This window comes from Manacus candei, unplaced genomic scaffold (assembly GCF_025592945.1).
Source record: "Manacus candei isolate 608988 ecotype Guabito, Panama unplaced genomic scaffold, ASM2559294v1 h1tg000028l, whole genome shotgun sequence".
NCBI lineage: Eukaryota > Metazoa > Chordata > Aves > Passeriformes > Pipridae > Manacus > Manacus candei.
This window is the reverse complement of record NW_026138076.1, coordinates 17,546,130-17,570,671: the sequence shown is the minus strand read 5'-3', so window position 1 is coordinate 17,570,671 and position 24,542 is coordinate 17,546,130. Positions and strand designations below refer to the sequence as shown.

The window sequence follows — 24,542 nt, the reverse complement described above, 5'->3', positions numbered from 1 at the left end:
TTTCCCTTCACTTGCTTGAAATCATGAGTAATAGAATATGAATAACTAGTACTCCAGCTGAAATGAACTACAGTGATGTGTAACACTGTATTTAGCAGTCTTTTAAACTGTTTAACAGGTCCAAAGAGAACCTGTATTCTCCACCATTTTAGAGGGCACATTCAGCCACAGGCTTTGCAAACTGATTAGAAGAATTTCCAGTAATTATTACTCCAGATGCAGAAATAGTGTGTTCTTTGAAGAAGCACTTAGGGTAACCATTGTAAGCAGTGGTCTTGAATAATTAAAAAAAAAAAAAAGGCTTTTTTTGTTTTAAAACTTGATGGTGTTTGCTTCATGAAAAAAAAAATATTGTTATATGGAAGAAGTCATCGGTTTGGGTCACTTTCCTAATCTGTTTATCCCCAAACAGAAGTTTATAACTGCACTAAAATACAATATATTCTGAGCAATTGCGCAATACCAAACCAAATACCAATAGGAACTGAAATCCTATAATTAAAAAGCTCAGAAAGTCATTCAGTGGTAACATTACTCTGTGAAAGTCCACAATGAGCAGGATCAGCCCTGTAGCAGAAAAGTCAGAGACTGGCACATCACTAGTAATTAAATTAATAGGACTGATCCCAAGGCTACGTTTCTTCATCTTCTGTCTCTCATATTGCCTCATTTTTTCTCTGATACTCTTTTCATGTTTTTAATTCCTAATTAACACTTGTTAACACATTTTCTTCGCCCTCCCCTCCAACCCCTGCTCTTGGCTTCTTTGGCTTTTAATTCTTTCATATAGTTTTGTTTTCATTCCTCTTCATGTGTGTGGTTTCCCTGTCAGTTTATCCCTCCATTCATTATTTTTGGTCCTTCTATTATCTAGCTGCCTTCACTATTACCTTCCCTATTTGCTTTGTTCTTCCTTTCATTCCTTGTGCCATATGTCTAATCTCTCCTTGCTCAAGTGTATTGTTTTTCTGTCAGAAAATGCTCCTCCAGCACTTCTAGTAGTGCTTCCTCATTCCTTGTGAATCATTTGAGCAGTGTTAATCAAAGAAATGTTTTTTTTGCTATTCTACAAAACTTTTTTGGGTCTTTTTCAAAAATATATACTTCAGTCTGCTCTAAGCACATATTTTAGGATTGTAGTTGCAGTAAAATGTCGTGACAGCAGCTTAAACAATAACAATAATACCATATAAAGTTTGAATGTTAAAACATACAGTGAGTCAAAATCTCTTAGTGTAATTTAGGATGTTTTTAGTAACTAGTAACCCACATGTATATTCATCTGCACTGAATTTAGAGGGGATGATACAGTGTAGTATAGTGATGTGCTAGTTTTACCACACTAAACACGATACGAGGCAAACTCCCAATCTAAATTATTTATTAGAGGTGGAATTGCTTTTTCTTCCAATGTTATCCCTTGAAGGCAGGCAGTGACGACCAAAATATTTGAAAACTGGTCTTCTTACACAGAATAGACTTTCAGGACAAGTTTATAGTCTCTGAGCATGTAGCGCCTGTCTTTGGATCATTTCTTGAAAAAAACGACTAAGAAGACTCAGTCTTCTAGGGACCCTGTACACTCGGTGCAGGTAGCTCAGTGTGCAGCTGCAGGGTCAGCTGCAAGTTGAGCTCTGGCTGGGAAGAGCCTGAGACAGGAGGCCATGAACTGCCGACTCTTGGCATAACAGAGGGCCCGGGGACCTGTGGCACCAGCCAGGGGATTGAGCACTCAGAGACACGGCAGAAGGCAAGGACTCGGGAGGAAGAGCAAGACTTTGGCGCGTTTGGACTGTGAGGGGATAAAAAGCCCAGGGCGTCCTTTGTTCAGGGTCCCTCCTCAGGGGAGCTGTTTCTGTGTTACTGCGCCATGAGTAAATTGCTCTACGGAATGAGACATTTGAGACTCTGCTATGGGAAACCTGGGGTCGAACCTACAGGGAAACCAGGTCTGACTGTGCGAGTGTGGGGTGTGTGGGGAGTCCAGTGGGGCTCAGTGGAGGGGCTCTGGTCCCAGCAGTGAACGTCTCTGGCACTGGGAGTGTGACTGGCAGAGTCTCATGAATGGACACACTGGGAAGTTTCCTTAACACTCCCCTTATCAAGGTAAAAGTGCTAGTAGGTCTTGACTGCTAGAAATAATGATGGCAGCAGGAATTTTTTTCCTGAGAAATCAACATTTGTATATCAGAAAATGTTCCAGGTGCTGGCTTTGATCCTCACTGGGTGAGAAGTTTTTCAGTAGGCAGAATGCCCTGGTTTAAAAGCCATGGGATAACAGAACTTCTTTTTGAGGTTTGGTTTCAAACAGAAATACTTTTAAGGGAAGTAAATTGTAGTGGTCTCATATCAGAATTTGGACAGCAAGCAAACATTTATTATTTCTTTCTTTACACTGTTGTCAGAACATTTTGCATAGGAATATGGTGTTGTGAAGTGTAGTGTTATACAACGAATGGCAAAGGAATTTCTGTTAGAACTTGTTATAAGCCTTCTGGTTTGGGAATATAAAAGAAGAAAGATGACCTGTCTTTATGAGTCAGAGGATACCAATGACCAGCCATGGAAAAAAGAAATGCAATCACTGCATGAGTTGAGAAGGTATATCCACTACCAGCAGAGAGAAAAGAAATCTGCGCATTGAGGAAAAATTTTTTTCTTTTTTTAAGGAAAATATTTTCAGTTGGAAATCACAAGTAACTGCCTAATCTGTGAGGAGAAGGTTTAGAATTGCTTTCCATGAAGGTAGGGTAGCTAGAAATAAAGATGAACACAGGACTTTGCTTTATAAACTCTTGTTCCTTCTTATCATAGACAATAATCTAGTGATCCCAGTGTGGATCTACACAGTGGAACTAGTATGCAGGTGACCAGTTAATAAGAATTATTCATGTTTCCATTCTCATTATTCCCTTTTATTCACATTTTACCTTAATTCTTACAGTTCACATTTGGAGAAGGTCTTGACTCTCCGTTTGCTTCAAGGCCCTAATACCATGATATAATATCAATGGACATACATTCCCTCCAAACTTGATAGAACACTCTACCACTAGGATGAGGTTTGTAAGAAAGAGGTTTTTTTGTCTTGCTGCATCACTGAATGCTTTGCAATGTTGCCTCTTAGTTCCTGAAAGTGTGGGAAAAGAAAAAAAAAACCAACAAATTCTCATATCTCTGTACTGCAAGTCCACTCTACCACAGCTTGAATTGCCAGAACATGGTGCTATTTTGTGGGGTTTTTTAGAGGAGACCTTTTTTTAACCTTGGGTGATTAATTATGTCATAGTACATTATGAGAGTGCTCTATTCCTGACAAAGCTACTTTTTCACTGAGGCATTTTACAAGCCTTATTTGATGTAAAGCATGATTTAGATACCATGGCAATGTAACTCCTGGGAAAAAAAATGCTTTCTGTAGCCTAAAAGTGAGTTTACAAAAATTTATTGAGAAAGAAACTTTTAAGTAAACTTTCCAAGTGAATCAATGCAGTTATGGATTTATGCTGAGCTAACAGTTTGCAATTTGGGATTAATTTAAATACTAGAACTAGTAGTAGTAGTGACTTTTCTTTTATCCAAAGGAATAAACTGAATCAAATCCACTAACATAGATGCCACATACACTTGTTAATGAAAGATATTAAAAAAATTACCATATTAATTATTCAAACACAAGTGACTGAGAGAATTATTTAGGTTGGAAAAGACCTTTGACACCATCAAATCCAACTGTTAACCTAGCACTGCCAAGCCCACCACTAAAACCATGTCCCTAACTTCCACATTTACACATCTTTTAATTACCTTCAGGGATGGTGACTCAACCACTTCTTTGAGCAGCCTGTTCCAATGCTTGATAACCCTTTCAGTTGAAGAAACTTTTCCTAATGTCCAGTCTAAACTTTACCTGATACAACTTGAGGCCATTTCCTCTTACCCTATGGCTTGTTACTTGGGAGAAGAGGCTAAATCCCACCCCGCTACAACCTCCTTTCAGTTAGTTGTAGAGAGTGAGAAGGTTCACTAAACCTCCTTTTCCTTCAGGTTAACAACCTCAGTACCTTCAACTGCTTCTCATAAAACACATGCTCCAGACTTTCACTAGCTTTGTCACCCTTCTCTAGACACACTCCTGCACCTCGATGTCTTTCTTTTAGTGAGGGGCCCAAAACTGAACACAAGATTCAAGTTGCGGCCTCACCAGTGCTGAGTACGGGAGTCAATCACTTCTCTAGTCCTACTGGCCACACTATTTCTGATACAGGCCAGGATGCCATTGGCCTTCTTGACCCCCTGGGCACATTGCTGGCTCATGTTCAACCTGCTGTTGACCAGCACCCCCCAGTCCTTTTCTGCCAGGCAGCTTTCCAGACTGTCTTTCCCCAGCCTGTAGCACTGCATGGGATTGTTGTGACCCAAGTGCAGGACTCAGGACTTGGTCTTATTGAACCTCAGACAGTTGGCCCTGGTCTATTGATCCAGCCTGTTCAGATCCCTCTGCAGAGCCTTCCTACCGTCCAGCAGGTCAATGCTCCCACTCAGCTTAGTGTTATCCACAAACTGAGAGTGCACTCGATCCCCTTGTCCTGGTTGTTGGTAAGGAGATTAGTCAGGCCCCAGTGCTGAGCCCTGGGAAACACCACTCATGACCAGCCACCAGCTGGATATAACTCCTTTCAGTGCCACTCTCAAGGTCCAAACATCCAGCCAGATTTTTAGCCAACAGAGTGTACAGCCATCCAAGCAATAAGCAGCCAGTTTCTGTGGGAGCATGATGTGGGAGACAGTGTCAAAGGCTTTAGTAAGTCCAGGTAGACAACATCCAGAGCTGGCTGGACCTAATCCCCTGGTTGTCCTGTATGTTCTGAATGATGGCACTTAAGGTAATCTGCTCCATGAACTTCCCTCGCAGTGAAGTCAGGATGACAGGCCTGTAGTTTCCCAGATGCTCCTGCATTCCTTTTTATAGATATATATTTAAATATGGGGAATAGTGAAGACAGAAAAAAATTTGGTAGAAAAAGAACATTTATTTTCTTAAATGTGTAAGTAAGAATTTCCCCATAAAATATTGAAGAATCATTTATAAAATAACCATTTTATTCCATAGGGTAACCATTCTTCACAAAAAGATTAATAATTTAAATCATAATTTAACTGGTCCTGAGAAACACTGTTATATTCCTCACCAGTCATTACAGGCATTTTTTTAATTTTCTAAGTTCTAGAATGTTTGATAGGAATGGCTCAAGATTAGACCAGCTCTCATGGCTATGAATCTTATATACACTACTTTGCCATTTCTTCTGTTACTGACATACTAAGCTCTGTTACTATAAAACTTTCATAGCATTTTTCTGATTTTGGAGTAAGTTATTTGGTGTCTGTCACAATGCATTTTCAGATACCAAAATACAATTTAAATTAATCAATGAAGACTCTAACTTTAAAGTCCTTTTACATACTTTAAACTTTTTGTTTCATTGTTTTTTTGTTTACTAAAGAAAATTATTGTCTTAGAAAAGAAGTGGAATATGTCCATTCAGGAAGAGCTCTGTATTTCGTTCCTAAGAGCAATTGAAATCAAAAAGAGGAAGCCATGACAGGAAATTAACTCTGATACCAAAAGATTTTCTAATATCTAGTATGTATCTGTCCTGTAGTGAAATACTGTAATGTTTACGTAGACATAGATGCAAATTCTCCATGGTCTAGACAAATAAATTATGATTAGACAAGTAGATTTTCTTTTAAAATGTATTTACTGTTATCCTCATTTAAATGCATCTAATGTTTTTAAAATATCTCTTTTGCTCATGTTCATTAGTTCAAAACTTTTCTTAGCCTTCCAGGTATTCTATGTCCAACATGTTTACATGCTTCATTTATACTGCAGAATAATTTGGAAGCAACTTTTAACACAGTTGAAGAGAGAAAACAGGTCATTTTTTGCAGCTCATATTTATAAAGGGGATCATTCTTTTAGGTTTATATTGCATTACCAGTATCAACAGTAAAGAATCCATGATTCTCCCAAAAGTAATGATATTATATAAAGGCAACAAATGTTTTTAGGAAGACTGTTTATTTTCCTTTCTTTCTTGTTTCTGAGTCTCCAGGGTATATTCAGTTCATATTTTCAATATTTTTCTTCACAAACACAACCATTTTTATTTACTTATATTTTTTAAAAAATGAGGGTGACAGCTACATCAAGGAGACGTATTTGTGAGAAAGCAAGGCATTATTAGTCTTCTGGAATAATCTGAAAGTTTGCCACAGTGTTATAGCTTGCCATAATCAAGTATCAAACAAAGAAGAAACTACAAATAATGTCATTGAAATTTATGACTTTGGTCTCATCTATTAACTCTGACAAAAGGTTTGGAGTTCTTTGCCTTGGACAATGGAAGTAATAGATGATAAAATGTTTCTGACCTCACTGCATCTGCTACTTCGACCAAGAAATTGGTATTCAGAGGAATTGCCTAATAGGGAAAACATACTTTGGCTCCTAATTTTGCTAACACTTTGTACCAAGGTGAATTTATGCTGATACTTTTGGTCTGTGTTTGGCCCCAGCCACCTGCAGTAGTTTATATTCTGCCTGCCAAATTCACTGATAAAACAGTGAATTCGTCCTTGGAGGGAGAACTTCTGTATAAACTGTTTTAATTGGTATTCTGTGATTGGCTAATGGTCCTCCAAGGTCGCTTGAAGGCAAGATTGAGGAGGAGGAGGATGATGAAGGACACCCCCAGATTCATTTGGAAAAGACCCCCCTGAGTGCAGTACACAGGTGCAGGGAAAGCCACGCGTGCGCAGAAGAGATGCACTCACATAACCAAGGGGATGGGACTGAGGGCCTCTGGCTGGGCAGTGCTGGCCACACCTGGGAGGTTGTGGTCACTCAATTAATTGTATAAAAAGCAGATAGTGCTTTCTTGGGGGGGAGCTAACTTCACACCAAGGACAACGTTGCCTTTGGCGGGGACGCCTGCCAGTTTGTGAACTTACTGACTCTCCAAGGATGCAGCTTCTGCTCTGGGTAATTATAGGCATGCTAGGTCGGTAAGATAACTTTATGGGCAACAGCTGGGTGACTGGGGAGGTCGTGCTAGGGGCTTATTTCTCTCCTCATTCCTCCCTTTTGGGTTTGTTCATTTTGTTGGCCACCTCTTGGTAATAAATATTGGATTTGTTAAGCTTTTAACGGTGTCTTGGTTTTCAAGCTTCAGTATGTCTCGAACTCCTTCCTAATACACACTTTAATAAATATTTTTTTCTAGTAAATTTTGAGTGTAAGATAATTTTTAGGCACTAATTGAGTATCTGTCTCCATCCATAGCCAACATATAGCCTCACTGAATGTGCAATATGAAACTTGAAATACATAAACACATTATACACACAAATATGTTATTTATTTTATAACAAAAACATTAATCGGTTTACTCAGAGCATAGTCACAGATACTGGAAGTTTCACTCATGACTATTCTTAATTAAAGCAATACAGATCAATTTACATGCTTTTATTTCAGGGAGGAAGTCACATCAAAATGAAGGCACCAAAGAATAAAATAGGATTCATTAATACGGGCTCAACATAGAGGTCAAAAAACCAAAATAAAATCATACACTGCACTGGTCTGTAGGGACAGCAATAGAGAAATTACAATAGAAGCATAATACATACATTATCAAGATGTTTAAATGTTGTATATCTGTGTCTGTGCATATCTTTAAAGGTATACTTCTCTACATATGAATTTCTTTAAACCTTCTTAAAAGTCTGGCGGTTTTATGACCTGGTAACAGGAAGGAAAGGAATATCTTGCCCTTAATAGTCCTCAGCACTGACACAAAGTGCCATGATGGCGGAAAACAGTCTCCAAGTCACTTATAGATCTCTAGCGGCCTTGGCATGTGGAGAGGGTAGACACTTCACCTTCACCTACCCCTGTGTGTTTATTAGTACAGTTCAGAAGCATGGTTTCCAAGACAACTACCTTGGAAAGTGTGTTGTACTGAAAATTTTAATCTGAGTCTAAAATGGAGAGCTAAAGGAAGATTCTAACCTTTGAATCATTCTTTCACCTCTGCTTTGAGAACAGGCTTGAATATGTTGCCCTTTGCTTTTCTTTACTCCAAAACAGTGTTTGCAGATTAAAGCAATATTAACTAATCTAAACCCCTAATTTCCCTTTCTTATAGAAGGAAAAGAGAAAATAAGTGCCCAGTATTTAATTTTTTTTACTCTATATACAGTGCTCAAAGTGGAAGAAAAATTGGGGAAAAAAGGCCCTGTAAATAACTACAGCTAAACAGAAGCAAGATCTTGGTGAGCTCAGTGGGAACACTAAGATAGGGAGTCCTGCCTCACATTTACCATTTAGTTCTGAAACCTTCCTTCACCTGAGAGAAAGCAGTTTCCTCTTATAATTGCAAGATTTCACTTATAAACTCAGCGATATCTTGCTACTATGACAGGGAAGACCTCTCAGCTTCCACATCTTTCTGAGTAATAGGAGTTGGACAACCCTGGGAGATCAATCTTTCCTGAATGGCATGACCTCCAGGCTCCCCATGAGCTCAGAACTCAGGCAGATCTTGTATTCTGCAATATTTTGCACTGACAATGGCAGCTGGATCACAGGTCAAGAAGGAAGGTTTCTTCCTCTTTTTTTCTTTTTTTTTCTTGCCTCCTGTCTGCTATGTTAGCAAGAATCAGTTGACTAATTTGTAGTAGCTACTCTCACTTCTGCAACAACTTTCAAAGCCGTCCATGGTGCTTAGAGAAGTTGAATGCAAGCAGAAATGGAGGAGTTCAGAGGGAGACAGCACCTCTATTTTTGATGGAACCAGTTTCATGGTAGAAACCGGTATGTAGAACATAGGGAAAAGGTACAGAATAAGCAAGTGATGCCCCAATTTTAATTGTGTATATGCGTATGATAGAGTTCTTATTTTCCTTAGCATGTCAGTCATCCAAAATTTAAATCTGAATTATGGCATTAATCTCTGGAGGCTAAATTTGTATAAAAGTGATAGTAAATGTTTAACAGACAGTTCTGGGTTTTGATAATACCAAATTTGTGACCACTCCCATTCTTTGCATTATTCAGCTGCAAATCCACCATAAAACCCCCTGAGGATTGTCTGTCTTACACCAAGGTTTCAGTATTTGATCAAGAATTTAATTTCTGCAAGGTACCAAATTTACTTCTCCTTGGTTAACAAAGTTCTTCAATATGTGCTAAAACCGATGCGTGCATTTAGTGCTTTTGGCTCTAATGAGTGTGTTTCCATAACTTAAATCCAGTATACTATTACCAGACAGCAATAAAGGGACATGTTGCAAACATACCTTCTGTCTAACTGAAGACTCATTAACATGGTTACAGTGCAATGAAAACATCACAGCATAAGCAATATTCAAACCCAGATGTGTGCAGAGCTAGAAGCATTAGCAGCTGGAACGCATCTCTCTAAATCTATTGACTTTAAAATATTTTTATAAGACTAATTATTAAAAGATGCTTGATGAATTGATACAGAAATAACTATTGTCCCTGTTTTAATCTGAAGTGACACAATATTTCTTTAAAGTTTTGTAGGTTATTATCTTTATTAAGTATATATTACATCACTGCAAGATAAATTCCTTTTCCTATTTATTTACTCTTTTTGAAGTCAGGCACCCTAATTGAGAAATCATTAATAATTAAGCATTCTCTGTGCATTTTGAGTTCTTATATCACAAGAAATAAATGGATTCAGTGGTAAATAACTTGTGCAATATCCTTAGATTTTTTTTTGTTGTAAACATAGAACTTGAATACTGAGTCTTACTGCATGATTTAAATAAATGGATTAAAGTGATGTAATAGTATTCTCTAATGGTGAAATAACTAAAAACATGCCTAACTTGTTTCCTTTTAGATTTCATGTGCTTGAAATCAGGCATTTTGCATGATTTTATGTGAGGCTTTTTTCTTTGTAGTTGTTAAGCATGAGCTAGCAAAAGAAGAAAAAAACTGTATTCCTGTCTTGATTTCATGTAGGGTTCCTTGTGGCAAAAGTAGAATGCTGAATGAGAAGGAGAAAATCTGGTAGCCCACTAGCTATGACCATGCTGTACTATCCTTAAAGACATGTAGAAAAGCCTCCCCCTTTGTGCGCCACAACCAAGAAAGCCTTTCAGCTACCTAGGAGGAATTTCAATTTCTTCTAGATTTACAAAAAGCAAAGCTTTTTTGTAAAGAGCTTTTCAGTGTTTTCTTAATATAAATGGTCTCAATTTTTTTTCAGAATAATGTGTGTAAAACACAGAGAGGATTTTGAATTGTATTTTTAGTGAGTCATGGTAGAGCTGTAATCTCTTAAGTAGAAAGAATACATTATGGAAGAGGATATGGGCAAGAACAAGAGCTAACCGGAATGTGAGGACATTTCAAGAATCTGTAAGAAAGGTTTAATGTGTGGATATTGATATTGACTGTGGGTAAAAGCATGTTCAAAGCTGAGAATTAGGGGTCCTGAAAGTATATTGACAATTTATTGAGAAGAAAGAAATATATTCTTTTTTTCCTTAATTCCTTTATGCTTGCTAAAGGAAACTAGAAATGAAAACATTCCTTCAAAATAATTGTTGTTATTTAAAACTCATGTTTTATTTTGAAACAAAAAACTCACATTGTATTCTTGACTTTCCCAGTGTTCATTTCGTCTTTTTGATACTTTACTTAAAGTATATTTCATTTTTCCATGTATTATGTGCAGCAACAGAATTATCTAAATCAACTCAAGACATTGCACAGAATATCTAATTGCTTGTCTTGGTTTAGGAAGTATCTTTCAAAATGTAGGTCTCTGTAATAATTTTTTTTCATTATGTTTATCTGTTTTTGAACAAGTCTGCTTTCAACTGAAATCAATACAGATATACAATACTTCTTTAAATTATTAAAGGTATTTGGTTATTATTATTCATAGAAACAAGCCTCCAGATTTCTTGCTGATTGTGACATTCACTTATTTTTTCCTTCCTCAAACATATAGCATTTTAATACAGAAGTACAAGTTTATAACTTGCTTCATCTAAAATTCTGGATTGCTTTACACAATTAATAAGGTATTTTTAATTTCTTTTTCTATTTTCTGATAATTTGAGGTGTTTTCAAATCCATTGCACTTCTATGAATCTTTTCTTTAATGGCTACCTACTTAGTTGTTTAAAGGACTAAATTTTTCTCCCCAGGATTTATGATTCATGTTTATTTTGTCAGGTTGTATTTTACTGCTTGCTCCACAGCAATTGTCATAAATAACAGGGCTAATGACATTAAGTCATGTTAGAGAGTGTTATTTGTTGAAATATCCTAATTTCTCCAATGCAGATATCCAACTGTCCTAATTTAAAAAAAGAAAACAAAACAAAATGAAACAAAACAAAACCAAACTGTTAGAACTAAAGCCAACAGTCTTCTAGAGTTAGATGTCATAAATAACAGAAAGAGAAGGAAATTATTTGCTTGTATCTGAAGGTTTTTCGGTATGACAGTGATCTAAATTTGTCATGGAATGCTTTTCATAGTTGCCCTGTAACTTGTGTGTGTTTGTACTTTTAATGAAAACGAGATTTTTAGCTTTTAAGATCAGTCTACTGATGTAGATAAGCTACCCTTAACAGGATTTTTATCGATGTATCAGTAAATAGTTAATAATTGTATATATTTGAACGGATTACAACATATTAAATTAATTATTGATGGAAAATATAATTCACATTCTGATTTGAATTTTCTTTGTTTTCTGTGGAATTTTATATCAGAAGAAAAATAATATATATTGTTTAGCCAGGATGTCACAGGCTAAAACTCTAAACAAAACCTTGTGGAATCCCACTGCCTTCAAACAATGTAACTACTATTTGTGAAGTCCTTAGAATTAAGAATTTGTATCTTAGGTATATGTCAGGCCTCCTATAAGCCTATGACATTTGGAAGAAGTGTCTTAAAGAAGGTTGTAATGACTGCTAAAATAAAACCTGAGAGTAATACACGAATAGATTGCTACTGTGAAAGCATTTAAAGGTTTAGGACTCCTTTTGATAAAACCACCAGAGAGGAGTATGTAGAAGATTACTCTCTTCTCACCTTTAATTGCATTATTTAATTTGAACATTTTCTCCATTGAAGGAAGTGCAAATAATATAACCTTTTGATTTATTATGCAAAGTCCTTTACAAACAAAGTATAGAAACTATGTGAGTTAAGCTTGCTTTATTGAATTCAATAACCAGCCATCTGCAATGAAGTTCATGGTAGAAAGGAAAATTGAAATTTAACTAAACCAATAATGTGTTAGGACATTGTCAAATGGAGGTGTTGCAGAAGTCCTCACAGGGATACAAATGCAAAAATAATCATTTCCAGTGGAAAACCAAAGAAGTCTGTCTTACAGAATGAACTATCTAGAAATACTAGAAGACGGTTCTACTGAGGAATTCTTAAATTCTTATTTTTCTACATCATTAATATTACTTTCTCTACACCAATTTTTTCTATAATTTTATTGAATAATACAAACTACTTTTAACAGGAAATATTAATTGTGGAAGTATGTAAAATATTGTTAAGGAGAACCACATAGCAAAAGAAAATGTATCCTTCCTACATGCTTATAAAATTATTTATATCTTTTATCTTGTTGATAATAGACTTAAGCTGGGGATATTTTTTAATTGGTTCCAATTATTTCAGAAAAACAGTAATGGCATCTGTTAAGCCAGAGGAAACATACAAATTAACTTGACTGCACATTGTGTTTTTCAGATTTCCTCATATATGAACCTCATTCCATTAACAATACTTGGACACAGGAAATGAAGTACAATAATAGGGCATGGAGGGAATGATGAAATATACCTTACCTGTGCAAATGTAAAAGTTCCTCTGTAACAAAGTCTATGAAAACACTTGACATATGCATAAGCAAATTAATGTTGTTTATAATTGAGAACATAGCTTACTTTTTCATTGATTATGGATATTGTGCGGGGTTTACCTTTATTTAATGGCTGTTCAAGCTTAAGGTTAAAAAGAAATAGGAAAAAATATTGAAAAAAATTATTTGTTGGCTTTTTTAAACTTTTTGTCAATACTGCTTTTTGAATCTTGAAGGAGAAACTGATAGGAGAGTACTTCATGAGGAAACAGAAATTCTTATTGCACACAGAGGGGAGAAAATGATTGCAAAATGTAGCAATGTATAGAAAATTCTCCATAAATTGATTAGTCACACTTTCATGTGCCATAGCTTGCACAGCACAGATTCAGTTTCATTGATTTCTCTGTAATTGGCATAAAATGGTACACTTATTCTTTCAAGTTCTTGCTTCTGAATGTTACCATTTTTTTCCATTATGTGATGTGCAATTGGTTCTATTTCATGACCAGATATTCTTTTTCTAGTCATTAATCCAGAGTTGTTATTTTTGGAGTGAGATGTGCTTTACCATCTAGATAAATGACAACAATGTGAAAATAGAGGATGCTGAAGAATTAAAGGTAGTTAAAGTTATTCATACCATGAATAACACCAGAAAAGGCTAACACTTGGAGCAGTCCAAAGTATTTCTTGTCACAGTACCTGAATGTTACTTTAATCTTTAGAAAGTCTACTTCTTAGTCTTTATTTTGAACACAGCTTAGCTCATAAGCCAAGATCCCAGACAAATCTACAAGTCTGGTAGCAGAGCAGGTGTCCTCCTCCCCCTGATTCCACCACCAGCTGATGAACCAGTTCCCATCACAGCCTATGAAGCTGTGTTAGTAGAAGCCTTCACTAACAGTGAGGCTTATTAGTGAGGGCATGATAGGTGCAGATTGCTAACTGTACTTGAGGGTGGGTGTCCAAATGTGCTGATCAACCCTAATAGGTTTTAATTTAATTTTAATGGGATATTTTAATCTTTTAATGAGTTAGTAATGCAACTTATATACTTGTTCTAGTGTTTCTTCCATGCAAAGACTGAATCACTGTTTATATGCTAGTAGCAATTATGGATTACCCAGAGCTACAAAGAACAGTGCCTCATTTTCCAGGCTTTAGTGTGTGTTTACAGAGTAAATAGATATTTTTGTCTTTGAAAGTTCTTGACAAAATGAGCTGTTTTTACCAGAGGTCCAAGACCTTTTCAGCAAACGATATGCAATGTGTGAGGGAAGTAATCTTTCAAATGCATATGTTCTTTAAAAAAATCCTGATTTATTTTATCCAGTAGTCTTATTTTCAGAGAAGGTCATTTAAGAAAGTTATTGTTCAACTAGAGACTAAAGAATGGAAAGAGACTGCAAATCTTCTCTGGTCACACAGCTGTGGATTTTTCCTACTCAGAATATCTGCACACTACAAAGATGTTATGGTTATCTCTATAAAAGTTTAACAACCTTCTTGTGTATTCTAAGTGCAATGAAACTGCAGCCTAGAGACACTTGGATTATGTAAACAGCCCCTTGAAAGCCATCAAAGTTTCTGACCTTTTGCAATGTGTCATATCTGAATAGGGTAGTTGGTCATTAGGATCCAAGATTTGAAGCCACTAGTACTTTAATGCACAAGAAGTCACTGATCACATGTTGTTCATCTCTTTTCAGTACTTGTATTTGCTTTACCTTTACTTTCAGTATGACTTTTTGCAGCTCTTAGTAAGATGGTGAATGCAGATAGTAAAGCTTCCGATCAGTGAGAAAGGAAAAAGCTTTAAGTTGTTCTGCTTTTTTACATTATGAAATTGTGTCCTGAGAGGGTACCAAAAGGAATATAGGATGATTTTATGCATGCTGATGTTGTCATTTGCAGGGGCTCTAACAAATCATGTGATTTCTATAATTGAGTATTTCTGTATGATTCAATGTAATTGACAGTGCCAGAAACTAGCCCTAAGCAAATGAAATGCAATATGAAATCTACTGTAAGCAAATTAATCACAGTCTAAGTGATAGAAAACTTGCACTGCATTTCTTTTCCGACACATTTGCAAAGGAAAAATAATTCTCTTTTCTCTCCAAAGACTAGGGAGGCTGTCAGGTGCTCTGGGGCAATGGAAATAAGTAGTTTATGCCTCCAATAAATAAAGATATGAAATGTTTGTATTTGTGAACAAAGGCCAGACTAACCTCATAAATTGGACATTCTAGGCTTTGTCTCATGGGCTTAGACCACTGACGAATGGGTCACTGCCCCAGCTCTCTGCTCCTGCACTTCTCATGAAGGCACTTACCTTAATATTCTGTGCTATAATTTAAAGATACTTGACTAGTAACATTTTTGAAGATCTCTTTAAAAGATTGTTCTGCTCTTATTGCCTAGAAGCATATCTTTTTAATTAACATCTGTGTTTCTCAAGATTTTTATTAAGAATGAAGTCTCTTAGACTTTATACGGCAGTGTCCCTGGGCTTGCTGTTCAAGAAAGTTGTTAAGACATTTTTTTTTCTGAGTATTTCACCATCCTACAGTTAGATAGTTCATATCCTCACCAGTCCTTATTTATTCATCTTTCAGCAATATCTCTTTCTAGTGCATCTTACAAACACATTTTTCACTTTGAAAATCTTCCTTTAAATTTCAGCAAATGCAATTAATTGTTTTGTTAGCTTAATTTTATTTTGATGTCTTTTTTTCACAAAGCTGTCCAAAGCTTCTGGTCACTGCGACTCACTCTTTTCCTTCGTATCAATTTTTTTTCTTCTAAAGAATTCATCAAAAATATAGTTTCCAGTAAAGAACTCAGGAGCCGAGCATATGACAAATGGAAGTTATGAAAATCATACTTTCCAAAATTAATATTCACAGTATATAGCCTATGCATGCTAAGGATGATGATGAGAAACCTGAGAGCATATGGCTTCAAGAAAAGATCCTTTTGCCTGGATCACTATATTTTTCTCTTTGTAAGACTAACTGCTTTTTTTGAGCAGCAAGCCCAGTTGCACTATTATGAAAAGTCCAAGAGATTTTCTTCTAAATTAAAAGCTTGAAAAAAATTCAATTTTTCTAGAGGACATGAAACCTAGGATACTTGTACGTTTTTACATTTTTCCATGGTAAGTATTCCAAAGCACTTTTTCACTTGGATTCATTCCCTTCCTCTTCAATGATTATGTTCTTTGAATTAAACCTGTGGCTGGACAGACATTTAAACCAAACTGGGTATCCTTTTTCGTTATACCATTAAAAATCTTATCTTTTCTTTGTTATCTGATTATTTTATGTCTTCAGAGGAAATAAGGTCACAGTCCTAATTGTCTTTTAATAACTATTGCTTTCATTTAGAAGCTTTAATGTTGTTACTGCTACCATAACAGCTCATGCGGTAGTATTCTATGAAAAACCAATAAATATGTCATTAGCTTTAAGCCTGTTATTGTGACCTTATTCTTTGCTCTGATGAGAAATTAATATGAGCTTGTCATGTTGGTTTTGTGGGGTTTATTACTCCACATTTGCAAATCATACTTATCACTCATATCATACTCAAAGGTTCAAGGTTGTTTTTCAGAGCAGATCAGTAATATCTTATGGATAAAGTCATATTTTCTTCTCTCTATACCCTCATCAAAGCCACTTTTTTTCCTCTTTCTTGCTTGTGTAGGATACATAGTTCTCAAAATTTTATGTTTTGGATTTCATGTTTTACTCTGTGTCCAAACTTGTCAGATTTTTAAAACCAAAAAGTGCATCAGAATCACTTCTGATAAAAATTCAACTTTCTAAAGCTTGTGAACACATAGGCACACATTGCATGAACTTAATTGAGGCGTATCTTGAATTTCATCCAGCTGTCTAGACGATTTAACCCTTTAAAGCTAAAAGCTATTCTATTGTTCTACTCATTATTTTTGCTCTTATTTCTTAATTAATTTTGGTGTGCTATTGACTAGTGTTTAGTAACCACTCCACAATTAGAGAAAAAATGGAAAGCTGCTCCAGTGTCTCAATTCCCATTTTTCCATCGCATGACTTAAGATTCATGTACCTATAGCCCTGGTCAGCCCTACAACGGGCATGCTGTGTAGGTCCATATAACAACAGTGGACTTCAAGAATTACTAAAGATCAGAAATGCTACAGAGTGGCAAAAATTAATTTGGACATTGAGTTAACTGTTATAGTATTTACTTTGATCCAATTTTTGAACTTTATTGTTAATGTTTTTCATTTGAATACATTTTTATTTGTCATACTTGCCAGAGTTAGATAAAATGTAGGTGTAATGATCAAGCCCTACATAAGTGTTCACCACGTGTTGATAGGAATCCACTGATTTCGGTTATAAAGTAGCATTTGTATTTTAAACTGAGAAACAGTCTCAAATAAATGTAAAATGAAATTCTTTTTAAAAGTGGAGTATCTATCCAATAACAGAAGATTACAAGTCAATGGGATATTCCAAGCTAAAGTCTGGAGATTGCTTGCTGTATTTATTTCTGAAGTTAGATCAGAATTCATGTCTTAATCAACTTCAAGATATAAGATTGATATTTCCAGGTCTGCTGTACACCCTCAATGAGGAGCTAATTAAATTTAGTACTGAACTCCTTCTTATCAATCTGGTAAGGAAATGGTAGGCTTTTTTTTTTTTTCCCATTATATAAACACATAAATCCTACCTCTGCACTTTGGTAAAAGAAGAACTTCGTAGGCAGCCCTGTGCAGGCTTCAGCGAGTAATCCAATCTCAGAGTGATAAAGGCAGAGCATTCAATCTGCAGGTCAGGATGCAACAGGAAAGGCTGTAGTTTAGCAAAAGTCTATAAAAGATAAAAGCTCTCCTTGACCACAGGCTACTTACGTTGACTGGAATTCACCATAGTCCCCAATATATGAAAAAAATATGTAGTTTAACTGTAAGTAAATTGAACTTTCAGAAGTGATTAACTTTCTATAGTTAAAATAATTATCTTTATTTCTGCAACTTTGTTTCCTCTTTTTAGCAGCATGCTTTAATGAGAAGAAAGCTTTATACTTTGAGAACAAAGCACTGTGTCGACATCTTCTACAAATGCAGTCACACAAAGATCAAAAGACAAAGGCATATATACCTGTCCCCAAAGGTGCACCCAAATTAACTCTAGCATGCTGGAACATCAGAACCATGCTCAATTCTGCGGATAGCGGACATCCTGAGCACTGTTCTGCCCTGATTGCCCATGAACTGTCACATCTCAACATCGACATTGCTGCTCTCAGTGAAGTTCGCCTTCACGAGGAAGGCAGCCTCAGAGAACATGGTGCGGTTATACACTCTTTTGGTCAGGTAAGCCCAGAACCAAAAAGCACATCTCAGGAGTCAGCTTCATGATCAAAAACTCTATTGTTCCTAAACTCAAAAATCTACCGACAGGTCATTCTGACCACATTATCTCCCTAAGCTTTCCACTACACAACAAGCAACACGTTGTCCTCTTTAGTATATATGCCCCAACTCTCCAAGCTGACCCTGCTGAAAAAGATAAATTTTACACCGACCTGCGCCGCCTTACCCAGAAGGTTCATACAGATGATAAGGTCATTATCCTTGGTGATTTCAATGCCAGAGTAGGAAAGAACTTTGAAGCCTGGAAAGGAATATTAGGCAAGCATGGTGTTGGAAGCTGCAATGATAATGGTCAACTTCTGCTAGAATTCTGTGCGGAGTAACAGCTCACCATCACTAACACTATCTTTCAGCAAAAAAATAGTCTGAAGACTCCCAAATCTTTGTTTGCGAAGCCTAGCCATGATGATGATGATGATGATGGGATTAGTAGATGCTGTAATAAAGCGATCAAAAAATAACTTCTTGAGGAAGATAGCAATAGTTTTTTTGTCTTCAGTCATAAAGAATTGGATGCCATTTTTGGATACTTTCACAATTGCACTTTAAAATTACCTCAATCTTAAAACATAATTTGACATCCTGACAACCTGAAATTAATGAAATTCTATATTAATTTATGTATATCTTTCTCTCTCTCTCTACCTATCTAGGTAGATTCTTTTAGTGAAGTGATGATGACAAAGCTTGAAAGGGGCTCAGAAAAGTTTTCTTGCCCTTCTCAGATGCAGTAAAGAAAAAGGCAAGTGTTAAACTCAAGCAAAATCAGATCAAAATGGTAATACAGCAAGAAGCAACAAAAATAATAGCTTTGAGTTCAAAAGTGATGTTGCTGCTGGTATCTGTCTCCCTGCTCTTACTCTTTTCCTCTGTCTAGCTATTTATTGCTTCTAGAACATAGTATCAAAATACTTAAAAGCTCTTGACAATGTCTTGAATTATGGATGCAGAGGAAAGGGGTGGTGGGGATATATATCACATGAGAAATCCAATATAGTTTTATTTTTAAAACTTTCTGAACAGTTACTAACTTGTACTGGACCAGCATTAGTTCCTTTTACTGAAGTATTTTCTATATCAAAGAATTTAACATCACAAAAGCTCCATGAAAGTACATTCATAAGACTGCATACATAAAGTTTTAAGTTCAGATCTTTATTACTCTTGCTGTAAATAATGATGCTTGCTATAGAAATTCACAGATTAGAAAACAGAATCACAACTATAGTTGGCTGAGAGAGCAAATAATCAGTTATCAGTTCTTACTAATTTTGAAAAAAAATATTTTTTTTACAAATTGTTCCAGTTGTTTAATCCTATCCATAACCCCCACAACTCTTTGTCTATAGAAAAACATAGACAAGAAAGAAGCTGAATATATTACTGACTAATATTGCAGCATGTAATTCAATCTGTTGCACTCCTTAAGGCTGAAATCAATGACAGTCATGGCAGCTATACAAAGTCAAGGTTAGCCTATGCAGAAAGCTGTTGATAATTTACTGTGCTTCAGTGTGTTTGCAAAATCTACAATTTCCCTTCTGGCATGATGTAATACAAATATAGGAATTACATGTTACTCATTCTCTAATAATTATCTATTGCTTATGGATATAGCATGAACATTTCCAGTAGTATCTTTCTGCCTGTGGAAGTTAGAGTAGTACAATCCTCTCCCACTTATAACAAACTTAAAGGAATACGCCACATGAGTGCTTCATTCAGGTTTACCCCCAAAGCAGTTACATTTTGTCCCAAATAACCTGTTGTGGACAATTTCTAAGCTCCATGTGGTGGACTCTGGGATGTATATATGGTATTGTTGTGGTTTAACCACAGATGGTGACTAAGTACTGCACAGCATTTTGCTCATTAGCACAAATATTTCCCCCTGCCCAGTGGGATGGTGAGGAGAATCAGGGACAAAACCCCTAAAATCCCTGGGTTGAGATAAGAACAGTTTAATAATTTAAACTACTACTACTAATTATAATAATAAAAAAAAATGAAAGGGGGAGAGAGAGAGAGAAAATGCAAGAAAGAAAAAAGCACAATACTATTGCTCACCATCCGCTGGCTGATGTGCAGCCCATCCCCAAGTTGTTCTATGATATGGAATATCCCTTTAGCCAGTTCAGGTCAACTGTCCCAGTAATTCATGGGAAACTGAACAGTTCTTGACTTAGGGTAAGCACAACTTAATAACAACCAAAGCATTGGTGTATTATCAATATCATTCTCATACTGAATCCAAAACACACAACTGTAGTAGCTACTAAGAAGAAAAATGAATTCTATCCCAGTCAAAACCAGGACAGGAATATGCAGTCCAGGCAGACACAAGTCTCTTTTCTGCAAATGGGTCAGTATGCACATCTAGGAGACTGGGAACATACTGGCTGGTAGTCCTTATGGCCATTTTTAGCTAGGACTCAAGCATAAAATTTTGGTGTGGCTATATTGAGGAGATGCTCACACTCCTCTCCGAGTACAAGATACCTGTTAAGTAAGACAGACAGAATTTAGTAAATGACAAATGGTAAACTATGTCAAGGTAAGGGACAAAGTAACTTTCAGAGTGAATGGGAAGCAGAGCTGAAAGTTAGGCACTTTTTATCTTCTTCCTGGGGAAATGAGCTTGTATCCAGTATTTCATTCTGGGCAGACTGAATAAATAATCTGTGTAGTCATTGGCAGGAAACAGAATATAATAGTAGACATTGCAGTATGCCCTACCTGAAAATTTCAAAGTATCTTCTATTGAGGATATAAATCCGAAATACCTATCATTCTTTTCTAATGCCTTAGGTTTAAATATGTTCTGTTTTCCGTAGAGAACATCTATAATTTAAATTATTTACTCTGTGCATAAAGAATGTGAATTCTCCAAGTGTTCCTGCTTTTATTTCTCAAAGAAAGCCCCTAGAAAAAAAAAAACAAAACAGCTTAAATATACAGTCATTCAAGATGTGAGTAGAATCTCTGAAGGACTGCTTCACCTTAAAACTATCAACATAGAAATGCATTTTGAAAACAACAAAGTGACTACTGAGTATATGAACAATATTGAGATGGCAGTAAAAGATCAGTTACTTTTCCCAGGTCTTTAGATCAAACCAAAGACAGAATTTGACTGAGATTAAGGTTACCACAAATAATAACAAGATACAAACATTTGTATTTTCAAGTGGTGACTAGGTCAGTGTGTAGGGGTTATATTTCATATCCACACTATGTTAGAGCAGTATTTTCTTCTGGCACTGTGCTGCTCTCATTTTTCTTGTGACACAGGCTTTCTGGGGTATGTGCAAATGCCTCCCATTATCTATAACAGAATATTGCTAATTGTGCAAAATATATAGATGCTATAAATTACTGACCTCCAGCTATAAGTTCACTAGTAAGTGGGGACCTCTACTAGTAAGTAGAGGTCTACTAAACACTTCTTATTGTATTGCATTTGCTTTTGTATTTGTGTCTGTTGAGCCTTCCCCCTCTCTTCTCTTTTCCCATTTAAAATGCGACTGCATGGACATCTGCAATTCTCCTTGAGTTGATTACAACATTCTCATAAAGAGAAGATTATTGCATGATTAATGATATATTAGGATGATTTACTTTACAAAACATTTTTTTTGTTATTTCTCCCATTCTTTCGGCTACATGTTCATATCATATTTGAAAAGAATGTTCTGAGAATAAATGGTTAACTATTTCAAAGCATTTCAGAGGAAGAGTCCTGAGAATACTGAGTTGAAACAAATGATGTCAATAATGAACTGTTAGGACTTGCAGCCAAAGTACAGACCGACTCGTCTCCTACTGCAAGACTCAAATAGAATCTGATGTGATCCCCCTAAACCAGGGACAGATTTACTTGAACATAAATTAACCAAATCATTAAACTTAGTATAAAAGCCTCAGTATTACAAGAGAAAATCTATGTCCTTTTTCACCTTCATAGTTTATACCACCATGTAAAAAGAGGTACCTTAATTTCTAATATTCAGTGTTTCAATGGACTCTGTATTATTTTCTAAGTATTTTCTTGTGTATGTATCTGCTGGCTTTCAAGAGTTCTGTAGCATATAGGGAACTATTGCAATTCCTATTTCTGTCTCTACCCTTCCCAAGGCATTGTAAACCCGCAGTATATACACTGTAGTGGATGTCCACTTCTTTTATTCATCACTGAGGGAACTGATATGTACAGAAAATCCTTTCCTACTAAAATCAATTCTAGAAAATTTCATAGAAATCTGTGAATGGAGAAAACTATAGCATTTTTTATGTGAGCAATGATTTTTGCAGTAGATGCTTCTATATTGAATGGAGCTTTATCTTATGTCGTATTTATCTTCTTATAGTACACATGCATATGCTTACTTTTGGCAGATTTACTCTCTGCTTCTTATACATATGGTACATGAATATGAGCAAAACTGACACAACCTAGTTTTCAATTTCTTTGCACAAAGCAGGGCTTATAATTGATTTCCTTTTAGGAATAAAGTATCCAAAGCGTGCAGTTGAAATGTATATACAAACTCTGCACTTGAATATGCAAAGGAGAACATTGCATAGAGCAACCAATGGCCTCAGGTTTTTTAATTAATTAGTTATTTCTTAATTTTATTTTAACTTCCAAGGTCAAAATATTATTGCGTAATCTTTTAATTAAAAGTAGTCTGCGTTTATTTTGTATTTTCACCATGAAGTGATCTGTTATAGTTATTCAAATATAAGTGAAGGTAATTAGGTGATACCTTAATGACTTCCACATAATTCAGAGCCAATCTGTCATGTAAAGGAGGGACCTCCCTCACAGGCCATGTACAAAACTGTGTCAAATGTGCAAGGATGTTGTTCATCGTTCAATTTTTATTCATTTCTACAATTCATTTATTTAAGCTTTAGATTTTTGATTTTCTGGGTCATATTTCAGCACTGCTTTTACTTTTCAAGTTATAAAGTAAAAATTTGTTAGGCATTTTTGTCTGTTAATGTTTTGGGGTTTTTTTTAACTTCATCTGTACTTTTCTATGATTAATATCAGTTTTCTTTTAATAATGGGATGAAACTTTCCTCTGCCATGGCTGTCTTGTAAAACGACACACACTAAGTTAGGCTTCTTTCTCTTGCTAACCATTCATATTCAGCTGTTGAGGTGTAAAGTCCAGATGGTTGACTTCCTCACTATTCTAATTCATTCTTCTAAATAACGATAGTTTGCCTATTTGTCATGTATTTTCTCCATTTGTAAAAGCTTTTGTTATTTATTTGCATTTACTGAGTAAGCTGACATATCTATGATCCTTAACAGATTCTATGCTCTTTAACTAAATTTTTGTCAGATTAGGTAGCACACTACCCATGTAGGAATCCCATGGATTACTCCATGATACCTGAGGAAAATCTGATTGAATGGTGTACCATTTCCCTCATTTATTTACTTCAATGAAGCCATTTTAAATATTGTCTGATTAAAATCTACAGAATCTAATGAAACAAATATTTATATTAGTGTACTTGAGTTTTACATTGAGTTTATAGGCCAAAGGAGATTAAAGTTAAAGATAATCATAGTGCTTAGATGCAGTGAAACAATAATTGCATGCCCGTTTTTAATATTGACTTGTGGGTGGTTCTACCATAAACTCATCAGTGTCTCTTTTTTGTTTGGTTTTGCATATTTTGCCATTTATGTGATGCAATGCCTTTTATTTTGCTACCTTCATACAATACTCTTAGTAGACCTTTAGTATCAAATGTGCCATTACTAGCTGTAATGATTTTACAGAGTATTTGTCTCTCCAAAGAGAGAGACTGAGAAGAGTGTGAAAATAGAAAAATATATCTTATGACAGTAAATTCCAATACCATCAATCACAGTAATTTCCTTTTATTTTACTGGTGAAGAACTTGATATTGTCTTTAAGGTAATTTACTTAAGTGTTAAATAACAGTGTACACATTTTGGAGATTACTTCAATAAAAAAGTACAGAGTGTATTTCATAATCTCTAATACACTTCAGACTTTCTCGCAACCACTGTGCAGATGAGTAGGACTGCATTTTGGGAGTTCTACATCTGGGAACATTGTGTGAAAAGATAATTATTCATAAATTGAGCATTTTTGATGCCAAAGATGTCT

The 24,542-nt window shown here is 35.7% G+C and overlaps 2 long non-coding RNA genes across 2 annotated transcripts in view; one reads left to right on the top strand and one right to left on the bottom strand.

Moving 5' to 3' along the window:
- Positions 1 to 24,542, top strand: part of LOC127472357 (uncharacterized) — a 325,449-nt gene that overhangs the window by 228,405 nt on the left and 72,502 nt on the right. The gene's annotated exons all lie outside the window — the stretch shown is intronic.
- LOC127472355 (uncharacterized) overlaps positions 6,951 to 24,542 on the bottom strand; it is a 236,352-nt gene continuing 218,760 nt past the window's right edge. Inside the window, exon 2 of the long non-coding RNA XR_007904971.1 lies at positions 6,951 to 7,000. This is a non-coding gene — a long non-coding RNA (uncharacterized LOC127472355). The remainder of the gene's footprint in view (positions 7,001 to 24,542) is intronic.